We start from the raw sequence: 21090 nt of genomic DNA on the forward strand, positions 1-21090 counted from the left end.
GATTAAGGAACGGGGATGACAACTGTATGCGCTAAGAAGCGTATTCCTGGAATTTTGTTTCCTGTAGATGTCCGTCTGTATAGTCATATCATTGTCAATATACAGGAATACATCTAAATAATGAATGTGATTAATATTGTGCTCAAATGTAAACTTAAGATTATAATCATTAGTGTTGAGATACTCAATAAAAGAAAGTAGAGAGTGTTCGTCACCCTTCCAAATTAAGATCAGATCGTCAATATATCTCTTAAAATAGACAATATTATGACGAAATGAATTGTCGCTGTGATAAATAAAACGTGATTCCCAAAAACCCATAAATAAATTAGCGTATGACGGTGCAAAACTTGTGCCCATTGCAGTACCCAATTTCTGTAAATAAAACTGTGAATCAAACAAAAAATAATTGTGAGTGAGTAAAAAAGATATAGATTCTAACAAAAAAGGGGAATGTGAGATATATAAAGTAGATAAATCAAGAAAGTGACTGGTAGCCGTGAGACCATGTTGGTGTTCAATAATGGAATACAGGGAGGTCACATCCAATGTGACCCACCTGTATTCCTTGTGCCAAGTGAGTTCCTGGATATTGACAATGAAATCCGTCGTGTCTCTAATAAACGACGATAACTGGAATACCAGGGGTTATAAAAACCTGTCCACATACCGCGATAACCCATCTCCCAAAGATCCAATGCTCGCAACTATAGGTCGGCCAGGATGGTCAACCAGTGATTTGTGGATCTTTGTGAGATGGTGGATTACCGGAATCACGGGATGTGGACAGGAGAGAAATTCAATTTCTTTTTTATTGATAACATTGAGAATTCTGCCCATGTCTAATAATTCCAATAACTCAAGGCGATACTTGGATGTAGGATTACTCCCAAGATGCTGGTAAGAGATTTTATCCCCTAATTGTCTTATTGCTTCACGTTGACCTTGGTCTGTGGACATAATCACAAGGGCCCCTCCCTTGTCAGCATTCTTGAGAACTATATCATAGTCTCTTTTAATACAGTCAATCTGTTGGATTTCTGTGTAAGTTAAATTCCCTGATTTTACTTGAGAACTTGAGAACCCTTTTGCTAGTATGCGTAGATCTCGTTCAACCAAATGCTCAAACATGGTAATAGATGGACCCCTATTAAAGGTAGGGAAGAATAATGATTTTTTTGCGATAACCAGAGTCCTCATAACCAAAGAATGGTTGAGTGTGTGTAATTAGAGCATCGCCCTGTAATTCAAGTAAAGAGTCCATATCGGAAAGGACACAATTTTCCTGAAAATTCAGGGACTGAATGTAATTTGTGGGGGGAGACTGAACCCCTCCTGTCGAATCCTCCAATACATTAATATCTTCTAAACCATCTCTGGAAGCAAACATTTTCTTTAAGGATAATTTTCGTGTGAACTTCTGAAGATCTATTACAGTCTGAAATAATTGGAAGTTTTGGCTAGGCGCAAACCCCAATCCCTTATTGCCAATCCCTGTCCAGAGACAGGTCTACTCCAGATAAATTGATGATATTATCGGGTGCCCCTAATTGTATTTCTTCCTTTTGGACCTCCCTCGTCCACCCTCGTTTCCTCTTGGATCTCCGCGTTCTCCCCGACTTTTGGCTCCTGTCTCTAAAAAAGCCGAAGAGGGTTGCCCAGAGGATTTGATAGCTTTAGATTGGGCAAATCAGGTAGTGGCCTTGTTCTCATATTTGGAAGCCCCTCGATCCCTAGAATACTCCGTAGGTCTATCAAAAGAAACTGAATGGGATCTAAATTCAGGATCAGAGAAATCAGATTCAAAGCTAGAAGTCTCTACACGTGTATTTTTGAGAATAAATTTATTGGGGGGGTTTCCAGACCACCTCTTGGGATGCTGTTTCTTGCTTTTGGGGGTACTGGAGCCAGTACGTTCTCTAACTACTATTGGTTTCTGCCAGCAATAAACTTGATTTTTTGTATAATCAACACAATCTCTTTCAAACTTAAGATGTTTCTTATCACTAATAATATCTTCAGTTATTTCGATATTTGATGATAAGGTTTTATCGTTCTTAATAAATTGCTCCCTTTTGCTAAATGGCTGCAATTTAGTTTGAAGGATATTTATCTCTGCCATTAAGATAGTTTTTTTCAGTTGTCTTTTGCTGGATAATAAGCTCCATCAATTTTATAGAACAGATATCTAAAGCTTTCACCCAGTCCTGTTCAAATTGTTTACTCATAAAGCCAAATGATGGTACTTTCTTTATGCGTAGTCCCCTAGGGATTCGATTACATCTTATATAATTTTCCAGCGAGGTGATATCCCACCAGAGTCTTCTATTTTCAACCAAGAGTTTGTCAAGCTTAACAAAATGATGTATTAAATCTGAAGGTTCATCACATATAATCTCAGAAACACCATCAAAAAGGTGTGTTGCCCTTCTAGATCTTCTTGTATTGTCTCCACAGGTGTGTACATAAGTACTAATGTCAATATCAGATATAACATTTTCTTCTCCACTGGATTCCTCCATATTGTAATAAAAACAATTTTATATTAAAAAAAAATGTAGAAAATAATGGCTGAGTTCCTATAATGTATAAATCGAGGTATGCATAGATAGCTTATATATGAAAAAAGCAAAAACAGTCCTTCCAAGTAGGGAAATGGTTAATAAATCAATATTCCTTTAAGAGCCTTTCAATATACATAGTGAGCAACCAGGACAATATGAAACATTGTAAAGAAAAGGAGAATGAACCCCTAAGTGTTCGGTGCTCTACAAAGTATATATGACTGTTTGTTAATATATTGCAACCTCTGACGTATATGTGAATAGAATGGCAATTTTACTGCAGATGGTACAAATGAATGAATAAAGTTTATAAGGAGGATGGGATACAGACTAAAAAACCTGGGTGGGGGGCTATTAAGCCGGGAATAGATAGAGACAAGAAACCATGAGTTCATGAGAGAAGCATCCATGGTTGCTTCTTTTGCTGGCAGAAACCAATAGTAGTTAGAGAACTTACTGGCTCCAGTACCCCCAAAGGCAAGAAACAACATCCCAAGAGATGGTCTGGAAACCACCTGACAAAGTTGAGACATTAGGGGGTCTGACATAACAACATAACAGCATTTAGGATGAAGCCATTTTGTTTGAATATTTCAATCCGCCATCTTGTCTTGTCTCTGTGAGTCTTAATTTCTGTGTTTCATTTCTGTATGAACAAACGTGTGAAGCAGAGAATGGAATGTTTTCGCTCTTAGCTGACTTTATTGATCTTTCCTCATCCAATCAGCTTCAAATTGAAATTGTTAACAGGCCAGATATTATGCGAAAGCCTTGTTAGTAGTCTAAGATCAACTGTTTCTCATACAATGTCCCAAGTGGCAGAACTGACATCACATTTAACCCCATAATGATTTTTAGCTTACAGACAGTTATCCAGTATTATTATGTATTACAAAATGACATCAGCTTTTGTATTGTTATGTATTACAAAATGAAGTAATATTAGTGACGTGCAAGCCCCCCCATAAAGGGATGGAGCTTTAGGTTTTAGGGTATAAATATATAGCATAACGTGTTATCTGTTAGAAAGTTATTTTTTCAAAAGCTGTCTCCGTTGTGCACTTGACTTGAATAAATTCACGTGTTATTCTGTTTCAAAATAACCTCAGACTGTGTTTTTTATTTACGCTTTTCTCAGATGGCGCATTCCGAATAGGGACTCAATATCATCGGAATCGAGCACCCAGATGAATCACTCCTCCATCACTCAAACCTGAGCGCTCATATGAATCAAGGTAAGGCTACCTGCATTTTTTAGACAAACAGCCTGATTAAATTGTTTTGAGTGATGCTTGTAGCTGATTTTTGAACGGTGTCTTATCTGATGTGACGAGTAAGTATCCCTAGCAGTTTCACATGAATTTATTATTCTCTGTTCCTGTATTCATTTTAAAGTGTAACAGTGTTAAGAGTTGTTAGGGGCTAAGGTAAGAGTCCCATTACAAGTTTTGGTGTTTTGGTGATGAAGGTGAGTGTTTGTATGCATAAAGGGATTGTTTTCAGACCGTCCGAGGTTGTGATAAATATTTTTGTTGTCTGAGCAGGACGGGTCCCTGATTGTACATTTGCTTTGTTTTGTCATTTACATACCAAGTGAGTGCATGGATATCTGTTAGAAAGTCTTATCTGTATCCATGTTATAAAAGTACAAGGTTTATCAGGACTGGGTTGGACCCGCTGAAGTGATTCAAGTTTTTCTTTGGTATAGTTATGGTGAGAAAATGTGATTGGGGAACAGTCTTGTGACAGGTCCTTATTTGCATATTTACATTATTCAGAACAATAACATGCCAAAAGAGTTGTACGTAATCAGCTTGCACTGATTATTGCAACGCTAAATTGTACAGGTCAATTAACAGTTGATTGCTGTAGCCGAAGTATTGTACATTGTCAATTAACATTGATTATTGTAGCCGAAGAAGTATTGTACAGGTCAATTAATTTTGATTTCTGTAACAGGGGAATAATGGGAAACCAAAAATTCTCAAAGGATTGTGTGTCTGCAGACGAAAATAATAAAGAATGAATACAGAGAATGAAAAGAGACACAATATAAATATATTTTGTTGGCACTGTTTGTACTATTATCAACAAATTGCGCAGATGTTTAAAGGAAAGAGGTGTCTTTTTCTGTGGGATTGATAAGCTCAGGGAGTGCCGCCTCGTGTGCTTTTGAATCCAACAGGGAAAAGTACCTTACGTTAATATGAGTCAAAAGATATCTGTTAAGGGACAGGAGGGTCCCGTTGCATTTATTTTTACCATTGCCAGGACAGAAGTTAATATAATAACAAGTGAAAAAGAAATTGAATAGGAAAGAAATAGCAAGTGAATTTGCCGATAGATAATCAATGCATACGATGGTGTTGAGGAAGTAGGTATTGAGGGTTCTTTTTATGAAAGGTTATATGCAGAAATTGGGATACAATTAGAGACTGTGTATATTGTTTGGAAGGGACAGAAAGTGTTTGGAAGGGACAGAAAGTGTTATAATTGTAAAAAAAAAAAAGGCAGGACATTTTTGCTAGTAATTGCAGAGCAGCCCTAAGAGAGAGAAGAGAACGGAAAAGAATGGGAGTAGCCCTGTAACTGGTAAAAATTTAAAAGGTTTGTTCGTACTGGCCACATGAATAGGTCTTTTAAACCAGAAAATATTATTTTTCCTTCTGTTCTAATGGCAACTAGAAAGAGAATCAGAATAACAGCAACACAGACCGCGCCAAAAAAAAACCATTTTTCTCCAAAGGAATGTGCAAAAGATACAAAAAGTTAACTCAAAAGCTCCGGAGCATAAAAAAAAAATTAGTTTTAAAAGCAGGTTATTTATATGATAAGTTGATTCGCTGTGCAGGAGAGAAGTTTGTGTCTATGTTCTTTGTGTGTCTGTATTGTGGTTTCTATATTGTGTGTAAACCAGTAAAAACACGTCAATTGCATTTCAATAGGATTAAGATATGTTGCAAAGAGATTTTAAGCTCGCACGTATTGTTTAAATTATATATGGTGTGTTCATAAATTGATCTAACCTCAGTTTAGTTCATTGTCCCATTTTTATTTTTGAGAGGCCATATTTTTATTTTTTAGAAGCCATATTTTTATTTTTGAGAAGTCATATGTTTTATTTTAAGAGGCAACATTTTTATTTTTGAGAGGCCATGCATTTTTTCATTTTTATTGCTGTGGAGAGAGCTCCATTTTTAACTTTGAGCTGAAGTTTCAATCCAGTAATTATTATTTACACTGGCGACACACTTTATTCGAGCTCGGCTAGTCCCACGAATTCGGGTATACCCGGGTGTATTGAGGTTTGTGACTGTTTTCTGCCCGAGTGCATTGAGGTATTTTCCAGGCAGGGATTGAAGCATTTTATTCCCGCTGGCTGCAATACTGCACAGTATATATATATATACTGCATTACAATTCATGAATTTATGCCATCTGGTAGACACGCGAAGCATTGCAGCCTATTAAATCCTAATCATTATCATTTAACAGATCAGCCGCCCATCAGCCAGGCATGAACCCAGGCTGGGAAGGCAAACGCAACGGGGCTTGTCAGAGGTGAGGAGCGGCGCATTCCAGGTATCTGCCAGGTACATACTGGGTATTTGCTCGAATAAAGTGTGTCGGTGCAGTAGAAGACTGAGAAGCTGTTTTGTTATCTGCTCGGCACTCTCAAGGTCTTTTTGGCGAAATGCCAGGGCTGGCAAATTGCCTAAGATAAACAAGCTCTGAAATTTTTCTCTGAGTGTCTTTAAAAAAATAACGCTGTCAGTGTGTTCGGCACTGCGCAAAGAGATTATATTACAAGAAATTTAGTGTGAAGACCTATACAAAAGCATTTGACTATTATCTGAATATGTGATGTATTTTATAACTTTTAACCATTTATTTTTTCCATAGGTGTTCTATTTTATTATAAGCAGTAGTTACTGTTAAAATCACTGTATAATATATAATTCTAATTCTGCTGATTAAGCAAACAACATCCTAGCTGCTAATTTATTTATTTTATTTGTAGAATGTTTTGCCAGGAAGTGGTGCATTAGGAGTCACCTCTCGTTTTTGGATATGTTCTAGGTATAGAGTTAAAGGACAGGTGATACATAGTTGCAAATACAGTTACATAAGTGAGCAGGGTATACATTATATGTAAGGCATTTCACATTTTTAGCAGAATAGTTACAATGGAGTGTTTGGGGTAGAGGCCAGACTGGAATTGGCTAGGGGCATTTGTCTTAGTATAGTAATTCTTTAATTGGGAGTAAACACATTTTGTCCATGACGCTGGATAGGATAGTGTTGTAGTGTATGACTTTATTTATATATAGCATCAAAAAATGTACTCAGCACTTCACAAAGAATACAGTAGAGGGAATTATAATAGAATAGTAAGTGCAGCAAAATCAGACAATAGGAAAAGAAATCCCTGCCCTTAAGAGCTTACGATTTAAGGTTTGAGTGGAATTTACAGAGATAGCAGGTGAGGGAATAAGTGCTGTAGATAGCAGTGCTTGGCCACAATGGGTGGTAGGAGTGACTGTGTGTGGAATAATAGCCATGAGTGCAGACTATTGGGATGTTTAATTTGTGGGGCAAGTTTTAAGGTTAGTTAGTATTTTATGAAAAGGTTGATACCATTTGCATCGGAGGAGATTACAGTGAGGCATGAATGAGAGCAAGTGTGTATGGGGAGAAGAGAGATTGGTCTGTAGTTTGAGACAGTGTTTTTGTCCCCACTTTTGAAGATTGGGACAGCTCTGGTAGTTTTCCAGGTCTTGGGGATATGGCCCGCAGACAGGATAGAGTTGATTATGGAAGCAATTGGTTTGACAATGGCTGAGGCCCAAAGTCATAGGAATTTAGATTGTAGTACAGTCAACTCCACATTAGCTGCTAGTTTTAAATATGAGGAGTATTAATAAGAGATATTTCTGTCTATATGCGGATGTTAAGACAGTAGTAAACACATTGATACAAGAATTTATTCCAAGGTATAAATTATCTCCCTATGAGACACTTATGGGATGACTTATGACTATCAGTAGTTCAAAGAAACAAATTAAGGACCATCTATTGGTAATAAAACAATTAATAATTATTGTATGCCACTAATATATTTTTTGAGTCTCTCTAGGCATAAAGTATGATAAAAGTGCACCTACGCGAGACGGAGTTAAAGGTCAAGTAGTTTCTAAACAAGCATGCTCTTCATCCCAGATGAAAAGGCCCATACTAACCACCAATACAGCAATTAAAGTGTCAGAGATTCCTGGATCCACGTGGCTCACATAAAACTCATCCCAGCTCCACCAAAGACCAAAGTCATCTAAAGCACAGCTGCATCAAGTTAACGTCTTGCCGAGTCACAACTCTAACCGTTAACCAACGAGGAAAATAAGATACCAGGCAGATGCCTGATCTTATCAGGAACATTTCATTTTTTCAAAGACTCAGAACATTTCATTTTTTCATAGACTCAATATTTTTATTCTTTTATAGTGTGTATAAGTTAGAATTTTAAGATGTATGCACCATTGGGTCTGCGAAGGTATAACCCACAGAGAGATGACAGGATTGTCATGATGATGCTCTACAGAGCCTTGTCAGCAATACTCATCTGCCTGTGTTCCTTATACATCACAGATATCTATCACCATGGTCAAGGTAACACTACACTAATTCACCATCTCACCCACAAACATCACAAAGTCTCAGTAATAGAATGTTGTGCTAATTCTCAAAATATATGATGGTAGAGATAGATGCCATTTTCTTTAGCTAGCAGCAGAAAGGTCACTTGCCTAAAATAAGGTTTTTAGCATTTTTTGTATCCATTTTTACACACTAGCAACACCAATGATTTATAGGTCAAGTGCCTCCAACAACCAGAAACAAGAGAAAAACACCAAATATTGCAGGACTGAAAAGTAGTTTATGGAAAGAACAAATTTGGGTTAGTTTAGTTCTAAATGTAGGAGTTGGGTTACTATATGACAGGCTTAATACATTAACAGATGTGTTAGATGATGTTCTCAATCACACCACTACAGCTATTGCATCACTAAACCAAGAACAGGTTCAGATCAGGCTTATGGCCTTACAAAACAGAATGGCTTTAGATTACATTTTAGCATCAAAAGGAGGTGTATGTGCCCTAATTAAAGAACAATGTTGTGTTTTCATCCAAGATCAGAGTGGCAAGGTACAGCATGAGTTAGACAAGATAGAAGAAATTCAAGAAAAACTTAGGAAGGAAAGTGACACAGACTGAGACCCTTTGGGGCTTGATGGATTGGTAGGATCACTGGGAGCGAAATTTTTGAATGTGTGTGTATGTGTGATACTCGTTGTCATCTATGTTTGTGTTACGTTTGTCAAAGGCATGATCCACAAATGTGCAACCCCCTTTGCAGACATGATGCCATTGTTTGCAGATCCAATACACAGTGTTTACAGCAGTCCCTTGAAGAAAAAAGATGCCAAGTACAGTGTTCTAACTCTGGAAAAATTTTTGGCTGCAACGCCATACGAGACTATGACTACATTTGGCAGGCACCCTCGTGCACTGTCCTATACCCTCAAGCAGCATTATGAGATGATGGAGCACCCCTGTGCCTCCCAACGTGTTTCTGGACTAAAATCATGCCAATAATTCACAAAAAACAATGTTTTAAAGAATCAGAGGAGGGACTGACGAAGTTGAGACATTAGGGGGTCTGACATAACAACATAACAGCATTTAGGATGAAGCCATTTTGTTTGAATATTTCAATCCGCCATCTTGTCTTGTCTCTGTGAGTCTTAATTTCTGTGTTTCATTTCTGTATGAACAAATGTGTGAAGCAGAGAATGGAATGTTTTCACTCTTAGCTGACTTTATTGATCTTTCCTCATCCAATCAGCTTCAAATTGAAAATGTAAATAGGCCAGATATTATGAGAAAGCCTCGTTAGTAGTCCAAGATAAACTGTTTCTCATACAATGTGCCAAGTGGCAGAACTGACATCATATTTAACCCAATAATGATTTTTAGCTTACAGACAGTTATCCAGTATTATTATGTATTACAAAATGACATCAGCTTTAGTATTGTTATGTATTACAAAATGAGGTAATATTAGTGACGTGCAAGCCCCCCATAAAGGGGTGGAGCTTTAGGTTTTAGGGTATAAAAATATGGCATAACTTGTTATCTGTTAGAAAGTTATTTTTTCAAAAGCTGTCTCCGTTGTGCACTTGACTTGAATAAATTCACGTGTTATTCTGTTTCAAAATAACCTCAGACTGTGTTTTTTATTTACGCTTTTCTCACCCCCCAATAAATGTATTCTCAAAAAATACGTGTAGAGACTTCTAGCTTTGAATCTGATTTCTCTGATCCTGAATTTAGATCCCATTCAGTTTCTTTTGATAGATCTACGGAGTATTCTAGGGATCGAGGGGTTTCCAAATATGAGAACAAGGCCACTACCTGATTTGCCCAATCTAAAGCTATCAAATCCTCTGGGCAACCCTCTTCGGCTTTTTTAGAGACAGGAGCCAAACGTCGGGGAGAACGCGGAGATCCAAGAGGAAACGAGGGTGGACAAGGGAGGTCTAAAAGGAAGAAATACGATATGGGGCACCCGATAATATCATCAATTTATCTGGAGTAGACTTGTCTCTGGACCAACTGTCACTCCTCAATAAGGGATTGGGGTTTGCACCTAGCCAAAACTTCCAATTGTTTCAGACTGTAATAGATCTTCAGAAGTTCACACGAAAATTATCCTTAAAGAAAATGTTTGCTTCCAGAGATGGTTTAGAAGATATTAATGTATTGGTGGATTCGACAGGAGGGGTTCATTCTCCCCCAACAAATGACATTCAGTCGCTGAATTTTCAGGAAAATTGTGTCCTTTCCGATATGAACTCTTTACTTGAATTACAGGGCGAACCTCTAATTACACACACTCAGCCATTCTTTGGTTATGAGGACTCTGGTTATCGCAAAAAATCATTATTTTGTCCTACCTTTAATAGGGGTCCATCTATTACCATGTTTGAGCGTTTGGTTGAATGTGATCTATGCATACTAGCAAAAAGGTTCTCAAGTTCTCATGTAAAATCAGGGAATTTAACTTACACAGAAATCCAACAGATTGGCTGTATTAAAAGAGACTATGATATAGTTCTCAAGAATGCTGACAAGGGAGGGGCCCTTGTGATTATGTCCACAGACCAATATCAACGTGAAGCAATAAGACAATTAGGGGATAAAACCTCTTACCAGCATCTTGGGAGTAATCCTACATCCAAGTATCGCCTTGAGTTATCGGAATTATTAGACATGGGCAGAATTCTCAATGTTATCAATAAAAAAGAAATTGAATTTCTCTCCTGTCCACATCCCGTGATTCCGGTACTCCACCATCTCACAAAGATCCACAAATCGCTGGTTGACCATCCTGGCCGACCTACAGTTGCGAGCATTGGATCTTTGGGAGATGGGTTATCGCGGTATGTGGACAGGTTTTTATAACCCCTGGTATTCCAGTTATCGTCGTTTATTAGAGACACAACGGATTTCATTGTCAATATCCAGGAACTCACTTGGCACAAGGAATACAGGTGGGTCACATTGGATGTGACCTCCCTGTATTCCATTATTGAACACCAACATGGTCTCACGGCTACCAGTCACTTTCTTGATTTATCTACTTTATATATCTCACATTCCACTTTTTTGTTAGAATCTATATCTTTTTTACTCACTCACAATTATTTTTTGTTTGATTCACAGTTTTATTTACAGAAATTGGGTACTGCAATGGGCACAAGTTTTGCACCGTCATACGCTAATTTATTTATGGGTTTTTGGGAATCACGTTTTATTTATCACAGCGACAATTCATTTAGTCATAATATTGTCTATTTTAAGAGATATATTGACGATCTGATCTTAATTTGGAAGGGTGACGAACACTCTCTACTTTCTTTTATTGAATATCTCAACACTAATGATTATAATCTTAAGTTTACGTTTGAGCACAATATTAATCACATTCATTATTTAGATATATTCCTGTATATTGACAATGATATGACTATACAGACGGACATCTACAGGAAACCAAATTCCAGGAATAAGCTTCTTAGCGCACAAAGTTGTCATCCCCGTTCCTTAATCAAGAACATTCCAGGGGCTCAATTTGTTAGACTAAAAAGACTTTGTTCGGACAATGAAGTGTTCTTGTCACGAGCAAAGGAGATGTCCGACAGATTTTTGGCCAGGGGTTATTCTGCTAATGACGTGTCAGCAGCATTTGCCAAGGCAGATACTATGGACAGAGGAACCCTTATTTGTAAGAAAAAGAGAAACTTTATATCTAGAAAGGAGAGAGATCAACCTCCATTTTCTAATAAAATACAGAGTCCATTGTTTATTACTACATTTAATTCCCAGTCTCATCAAATTTGTAATATTATATCAAAACCTTGGCATACATTGCTGTTAGACAAAGATATCTGTACTATTGTACAAAGTGGACCAAGATTTTCTTATCGCAAGGCCAAAACATTGGCTTTTCATTTATCACCTAGTATGTTTGATTCTAGATCTAATTTCCCTAATGTTAAAAGTATACCTACAGGTTTCTTTAAATGTGGCAAATGTTCTATGTGCCAGTATGCACTCCCGACCAAATACATTACATATAATGCGAATCTTAGAAAATATTACATAAAGAATTTTCTTAATTGTAATATCAGTTTTGTTATTTATGTCCTTTACTGCGGTTGTGGACATAAATATGTGGGTCGTACTACAAGACCCCTTAAGGTTAGAATAGCCGAGCATGTATGTCTGATCAAAAAGAGAGATTTAAATCATCCTGTGGCCAGACATTTTTCCCAATGTTCTAAAGGCAGCATTAACAATTTCTCTTTTTCTGCCATAGAACATATACCTTGCCATCCTAGAGGTGGCAACAGAGAGAATATTCTTAACAAACAAGAGATGTATTGGATATACACTCGCAACACTCTCCACCCACAGGGTATTAACTTTTATTGGGAGTTAAAACATTTCCTTCAGGGTTAGTGGTTTGGAGAGTCTTGGGAGTGTGTCTCTATACACTATATCATATACATCTTATTATATATTAGTGAAAGCACTGTATGCCTGTCTGCATCTTCCTGTGTCCCTACGGAAAATCTGATTGCACCTTTGGCCTGTCACTCCGCCTCAGGCCATGCCCGCCCCCGCACACCTCTCATTGGTCTGCGGTCCGCCCCCACACAACTCTCATTGGTCTGCGGCCAACACCACTGCAACACTGTCCCACCCCTCACTGACCTACACCACTGACACACTCTCCCACCACTCACTCACTGAGCTTTGGGAACGCTTGCCAGCACCTAACCCTCACTGCTCTGAGAGATTTGCACCTAACCCTCACTGCTCTCAACCCAGAAAACCCTGACCGCCTGCTACCACGACAGAACTGCACAATCAGGTACACAGTCTAATTGCTTTCAGCACTGCAACATTCCACACCCTCACACAACACCACACACACCGCACTCTCACACCGCCTCTTACGGCTTACACTGACAACACACCTCCCCTTCACCTCACCGCACTGTCTCATCCTCACCTCTCCAACGGACACCGCACCCCCCTCCCCCGAGGCAGCAGCGCTGTGTGATCCTCACATCACCAACGGACACCGCACGTGGCCGCAGCTCCTCCGGAGATTACACCACACAGAACCAACATTCCCCGTGTCTCCCTGGTTCCCGCACTTTCACCCCGCTACATTCAGCGGGGGAGCAGAGCGAGCGCCCGGGACACCCCCCATGGCTCTCAAGCATGCGCACGCGCCCCCGCGCTCTCCTCCTCTCCCCATGTCAGGTCCCCCCCGGTGCTCTGCTCAGCTCTCCCCCCCGGAGCTCCGCTCAGCAATCCCCCCCGGTGCTCCGCTCACCTCCCCACCGGTGCTCCTCTCACCTCCCCCCCGGTGCTGCCCTCACCTCTCCCCCGGTGCTCCACTCACCTCCCCCCCGGTGCTCCGACAGGCAGTGGACACGCGGTGCCTAAGATGGTGGCGCCGGAAGGACACCCTTCCTCCCTCGCAGAGTAAGATGGCGGCGGACGGAAGGAGAGGTGATGTGTGTGTGTGTGTGTGTCACTGTGTGTGTGTGTCACTGTGTGTGTGTGTGTGTGTGTGTGTGTGTGTGTGTGTGTGTGTGTGTGTGTGTGTGTGTGTGTGTGTGTGTGTGTGTGTGTGTGTGTGTGTGTGTGTGTGTGTGTGACACTCTGTGTGTGGGGGGGACACTGTGTGTGTGTGACACTGTGTGTGTGTGTGTGTATGTGGGACACTGTGTGTGTGTGTGTGTGTGTTACACTGTGTGTGTGTGTGTTACACTGTGTGTTTGTGTGTGTTACACTGTGTGTGTGTGTGTCACTGTGTGTGTGTCAGACACTCTAGGGTGGGGACCGGAGCTACACATCGAGCGGGGGGAGCAGGAGCGGAGAGAGAGGGGGAGTGGAAAAACATACAGGGGGAGTGGAGAGGAGGGACACGGAAATTGTAAGCAACCCACCCCCCTCCTGTCCACTGTCCCCCCCTCCTGTCCACTGTCACCCCCTCCTGTCCACTGTCCCCCCCTCCTGTCCACTGCCCCCCCTCCTTTCCACTGTCCCCCCCTCCTGTCTATTGTCCCCCCCTCCTGTCCACTGTCCCCCCTTCCTGTCCACTGTCCCCCCCTCCTGTCCACTGTCCCCCCCTCCCGTCCACTGTCCCCCCCTCCTCCTGTCCACTGTCCCTCCCCCCTCCCCTCCTCCTGTCCACTGTCCCTCCCCCCTCCCCTCCTCCTGTCCACTGTCCCTCCCCCCTCCCCTTCTCCTCCCCTCCCCTCCTCCTCCCCTCTCCTCCTCCTGTCCACTGTCCCTCCCCCCTCCCCTTCTCCTCCCCTCCCCTCCTCCTCCCCTCCCCTCCTCCTGTCCACTGTCCCTACCCCCCTCCCCCCCTCACCTCCTCCCATCCACTGTCCCTCCCCCCCCCCTCTCCCGGGCAACGCCGGGTTTCTCAGCTAGTTTTATATAAATATAATTGTTTTGCATGCTCGGCTGTTCTGACATTATATGTTAATTGTTTCATTAAATATATTGTCTCCATTGATATGTGCATTCTTTATAAAATCAAGTTTCATATTTGTCAAGTTATTATGTTGCAATATACATCAGTGTATTATTATGTGACATTGTTGCTATTATGTGACAATATTGTTTATTGTTATATTCATTGTACTTCTTCAGAGGTTAATAACTACATATGTGTATACGTACCTTTATCAATTTATGATATTGATGCTTCACATTACTTTTTCTTGTTTTTAAATTTTTATTATGTTTCGTATATTTGTATGTGTATGTATTATTTTGCCCTTTGTTAAAACACAGGTTATCTTACTGTATGCAGAGCAATCTTGATTTCACCCCTGGCTTTTCAACATGATTGGTTGATTGCCTACCATCGAGTCTGATTTTTATCTGACCAATAAACGGGAAGGGCTTGCCTACTTAAGATACCTGTGTTGAGAGACTTCTTACGCTTTGATAAAGTCCCACGTCGGGATGAAACACGTCAGAGGTTCTCTCTGTGATGTGCAGCATCTAAATCCAATAAAGCTGATTTTATTACTATTTGGCTGAGTTCCATTATGCAGTGACCGCCATCATCTCACATCTACTATTGCCAATACCTGGCTGGAGCACGCAGGCATTTTTACTGCACAGGGAGCCGTGTCTCCCTTCCAGTGTGAGCATCTGGTGCCGCCTCTTGGAGTGTGAGGAGCGCCGGAGCGCACGGCATGCTGGGACCGTTCCGGAGTAGCAGTTCATTATCTGAGACGACACCAAACACAACATGCAGCGTTCGTGGAGTCGGGACCGGCAGGACAGGACGGGCAGTGAAGACACCGGGTCCCGTAAGGGCAGCAGGCTGTAGTATCCCGTGAGTTCATGAGAGAGGCATCCATGGTTGCTTCTTTTCTTGTCTCTATCTATTCCCTGCTTACTAGCCTCCCACCCAGGTTTTTAGTCTGTATCCCATCTTCCTTATAAACTTTATTCATTCATTTGTTCCATCTGCAGTAAAATTGCCATTCTATTCACATATACGTCAGAGGTTGCAATATATTAACAAATAGTCATATATACTTTGTAGAGCACCGGACACTTAGGGGTTCATTCTCCTTTTCTTTACAGTGTGTGTGTGTGTATGTGTGTATGTGTGTGTATGTGTGTCAGTCAGTGTGTGTGTCAGTCAGTGTGTGTGTCAGTCAGTGTGTGTTGTGTGTGTGTGTCCTGCTGCCAGCCCCCCGGAGACAAATTAACAACCCTCCCTCGCTCACCGGACCAGAGCAGGAGCTTTTCCTTCCTCCTCCTGCCCCGTCTGGTGGTGCTGCGTGATAGGGGGAGATACTCAGTGCCACTACAGGCCGGGTCACCACATTCCCCCCCGACCCCCCTCCGCAATTCTGCGCACCACATGACCGGGGGGAGAGCTTCCATTGTCCGCACATGCTAACCAGGAATGCTTTCCTCTGCGTCCCCATGACTATTGCGCATGCGCGTCACGGCAGCGGATATGTTGGGGGAACGGTGCCGCTGCCAGCCGCTTCTGTGCTGGTGCAGAAGTCCGTAAGCGTCGCCATTAGTAGTGCGCATGCGCAGCATGGCAGCGGACGTGTGGGGGGAATGGCAGACGTTAGGAGTGGCGCCGGCGGCTATCCCTGCCGCCGCCGCCACATATGTAATCGGCCATGTGGGGGGAGCAGCTCCCGTTAGGAGCGGCGCCGGCGGCTATTGCCGCCGCCGCCGCAGCATGTGACAGCAGACGTGCGGAGGGTGCAGGGGGGGGAGCCATGACGTCACTTCCGTTTCACATTTCGCCCCCAACTCTTCAGTTTTACCCCATCAGAATAGGTGCCACTAAAGAAGTTTCATTTTAAAAAATTAGTGCAGTTAAGTGCATATAATTGCATTGTGTACAGTATAACTACTCCATATTGGACTACTGTATGCAGTTACTAATGTCAAACTACTGTATACTGGAACTACTGTACTGTAAAATACTTTGTAACAAGATTGGTAGTGCAGCGCTCTCTCAAAATTAAAAATTAGTGCAGTAAAGTGCAAGCTGTATGCTGTAAAACAATCTGTGCCATACTTACCTGTATCATACTGTACTTGGTGTGCCTGTACTTACCATACTACAGTACAGTACTGTACCATACTACCTTCCTGATGCTTGCCCATTACGCTCTATCACAATGGGCAAAACAGTCGCAATATGGTCGATATATTTATTACATCGTTCCACGGTGAGCACATCGTTCCAAAAACGGATATGGTCCTTCAGCTGATGCCATACCATTTCGATAGGATTGAAGTCTGGCGATCTGTCATTGGAGGGGGAAAAAGGAGAATTAGTTAAAGAGATACACAGTAAACAGTGGGAAAAAATGAGACACGGTTACCGTACTTACTCCGCTGGCGTCTTCACCCAGTTGATACCGCAGGCAAGAATATGCGCAGTTGACGCGGTGTGCTTCAGATCGTTGTCCTGATAGAAACGGTGACCATCTGGGAATTCACGTGTGATGTATTCCACAATCTCAGGCCCTATTTGCTCTTGGGAGAAAGCTTTATTCATGATTCCTGTAACAAGAAAAGAAAAGTGCTCAAAATAATGCACAGTAGTACAGTAGCTTAAGGCTACAGCGTGTGACTTTGTGCATTATTATACTGTACCATCAAAGATGACGATGTATCCTGGTCCACGCCTAGAGATGGCACCCCACACATGCATCTTCACTGGGTGTTTTGGACGCAGCTTCAGAGATATGCGCCCTTTTTTGTGGAATGCAAAGGTGGCAAATCTCTCCAGAGATACAGTAGACTCGTCAGTAAAGATGCAATCCTGAAAAGTTTCACCACTGTCGAACCATGCCTGTGCCTGGACCACTCTCTTTATCTTGTTGACGTCCCTTATCTTAGGGTACGCTCTGTAATGACAAGGAATAATTTTATAGATACAGTACAGTTTATTAAACCACACTTTTCACCTCCTGTACTGTCCAGTACTAACCTCGCACGTCCATATTTCCATCCAATTCTCCGCCTCATCTTCTTAATGCTGGTCTCTGATACGGTTAGCTTGTGATTTTTCTGCAGAGTGTCTTTGACCCTTAAGGCACTCTTCTCATCTTTCTCTTCACTTATTCGGTCAACCAGAACAGTTGTCTCCCTACAGTTTAAAGGAAAAACAACAATACGTTACAGTAGGCCACAAGTACAGGTACAGTACAGTACATAATTTATGCTCAGGCCTACAGTATGGCCAAAAATATATATATATATATATATATTACTTTAATATAATAGTTATACTGTATAAATATACAGCGATAACAATAATAATAGATTCAGTAGATACTGTATAGAATACAGTTATATAAATATACAGCGATAACAATAATAAAAGATAGATACTGTATAGAATAGAGTTATATAAATATACAGCGATAACAATAATAATAGATACAGTAGATACTGTATAGATTAGAGTTATATAAATATACAGCGATATCAATATTGTACTGTGTACAGGTATATATATACAGTATAACAGATATACTGCACCGACACACTTTATTCGAGCAAATACCCGGTATGTACCTGGCAGATACCTGGAATGCGCCACTCCTGACCTCTGACAAGCCCCGTTGCATTTGCCTTCCCAGCCTGGGTTTATGCCTGGCTGATGGGCGGCTGATCTGTTAAATGATAATGATTAGGATTTAATAGGCTGCAATGCTTCGCGTGTCTACCAGATGGCATAAATTCATGAATTGTAATGCAGTTTATATATATATACTGTGCAGTATTGCAGCCAGAGGGAATAAAATGCTTCAATCCCTGCTTGGAAAATAACTCAATGCACTCGGGCAGAAAACAGTCACAAACCTCAATACACCCGGGTATACCCGAATTCGTGGGACTAGCCAAGCTCGAATAAAGTGTGTCGCCAGTGTATACAGTATATAACATATATATAACAGATATAATATTAACGGTACTTTATGTGTGTGTGTCATAATGTGAGTAAACTGTGTACTGAAATGGGGTGTTGAGTGCATGAGTCATAATGAGTAATAATGAAGTGAGTGACAATTACTTTACAGTATACAGTAGTACAGTACTTACGCGGTAGTTACCATTGGTGTCCTCTTGACATTTTTGGTATTACCATGGGCATGATAGCTCACGGTTGCTGTCGGTACAACGAGGTCAGAAATACTCAGCCAGCGTTGAATATCCGCAATTCGTTGTCCTCTCGTATACATCTCCTTTTTCTCATGCTGAGAACCTTAGAAAACTTTTTAACAGGCATCGCTGCGTGTAGAAAGAAATACAAGCACAAGAATGTATATTCGATGTTTAGTCGATGTGTATTCAATGTGCTGGGAATCCATAAAATGGAAGGTGTATTTAAACTTTAATGAGTCACATTAGAATACGCCCACTTTTAACACCTGCACCTCGTCGCCATGCATAAAAGGTGACACACATTGCATAGCCTCCCACTCGATGATCTGTATCTGAACTTGCCCTTGTCCAGATACTGCATTGTGCCATCTGCTTCCATGGATCAAACCCGATTCTACGGACGCAGGAACCCACTCTCCTCTGCCGTGCCTGTCATGCAGAAAAGGCGAAAGGCGGCAGCCGTTTCCAAGCCAAGGCCAAAGCGAAAGGCTAATAAAGAAAACCTTCTGACAACTCCAAAGGCTACAGGTAAGGCTTTAAAGAAGCCTTATTATGTCAAGAAGAAATTCGGTGATGTACACTCAAATCAAAACAAATGGTCACCTTCTCCATCAGTCCTCGCCACCGCTGCCGCTTCTCTCCCGGAAACCCAGAGGACACCTTCTCCATCACTCCTCGACGACTCTGTCGCTTCTCTCCCAGAAATACACAGTACACCTCCTCTATCACTCCTCGACGACGCTGCCGCTTATCTCCAGGGAACCCCCATCTCATCCTCTTATGCACCCATCTACCCAGATGTCCCCAGCACACCATGCACAAGATCCAGCTCGTTAGACCGCATGCTGAATGGGTTAAGTGTCGATATCCCTGGGAACTCTATGCTGGGAAAGATAGATCTTCTTTTAGAGACCATGCTAAATATGGATCAACGGATGGAGAAGATGGATCAACGGATGGAGAAGATAGAGACTGACATAGCGGGGATACATAATTTGCTTGGAGTTCATGCCCCTGTATCTCAGACGCCGGAGCAGGAGGGTGGCATGGATGGGATGAATGGGACCTTCAACCTTCCATCACCAAGGGCACCCCCTCCATCAGAAGAATATGTGTTCATGTATGCCATTGACGAGGATGACAACCCCGTCAAGACCACGCCAGGAGACAACACTGACAAGGCGACTGTTGCAGGGTACATGCAACCACAAACGCGGTTTCTTTGGATAAGGCTTATTTATTTGAGCCTTAAATCATACAGCACACCAAAAACAAATAGCTTCTCATCAGCAAACAAAAGAAAATAGCTTCTTCTTCAGCAGACAAAACAAAATAGCTTCTTTTTAAGCAGACAGAAAAAATAGCTTCTCTTTAGTATGCAGGAGACAGACAGTTCATCACACATGTACTTTGCACCACAGACCTTACAGCAGTAATCTATTCGGCACTTTCAGTCCTGCCTCCTCACCAGCTCTCCTGCATGTGTGTACAGCCTGGGGTTTTAACACCTTGATTATGCAGCTGGGGTCAGACTAATTAAGCAGCCCTTCTCAAATTAACTTAGTCACTGCTGCAATGCAAGTCTAAACATAGGTTTTCCAGGCATATGGCTGGTGACGTTCATTCACCCTGTCACATTCCTCCCCTGTTAGTGTGTGGCTGGGGCCACGCACGGCTGAAGCCCGTTCCTCCACCCCTTTTCTAGTAAAGAAGTCAGCATACGCATTTTCTTTTCCAGGCCTGTGCTGAACCTCAAATGAGAAGGGTTGGAGGGCCATATACCACCTGGTCAATATAGCATTGGAGTCCTTCATGCTATTTAACCACTTTAATGGAGCATGGTCCGTCACTAGAGTAAAATGGACTGCCAGGTAATGCCTCAAAGCCTCGATTGCCCACTTTACTGCGAGGCACTCCTTCTCAATCATTGAGTAGTTTTTTTCCCTCAGGAACAATTTCCTACTCAGAAAAAGGATCGGATGTTCCACTCCCTCAAACTGTTGTGACAACACTGCCACTAGCCCTATCTCTGATGCTTCGGTTTGCACTACAAAAGGGTTGCTGGCTTGACATTCCTTCTGGCATTATAATTGCACTTACTGTAGGGTACTGAACATTCGGTTTTGGCTTGAATACAGTAGGTCTGCACGGCATCTCTCAGAAATCCGCAAGCATGCTGTGGCCTTACTTATTGTCTACTACAAT

The sequence above is a fragment of the Ascaphus truei genome, chromosome 5, assembly GCF_040206685.1.
Source record: "Ascaphus truei isolate aAscTru1 chromosome 5, aAscTru1.hap1, whole genome shotgun sequence".
In the NCBI taxonomy this organism is placed as follows: Eukaryota; Metazoa; Chordata; class Amphibia; order Anura; family Ascaphidae; genus Ascaphus; species Ascaphus truei.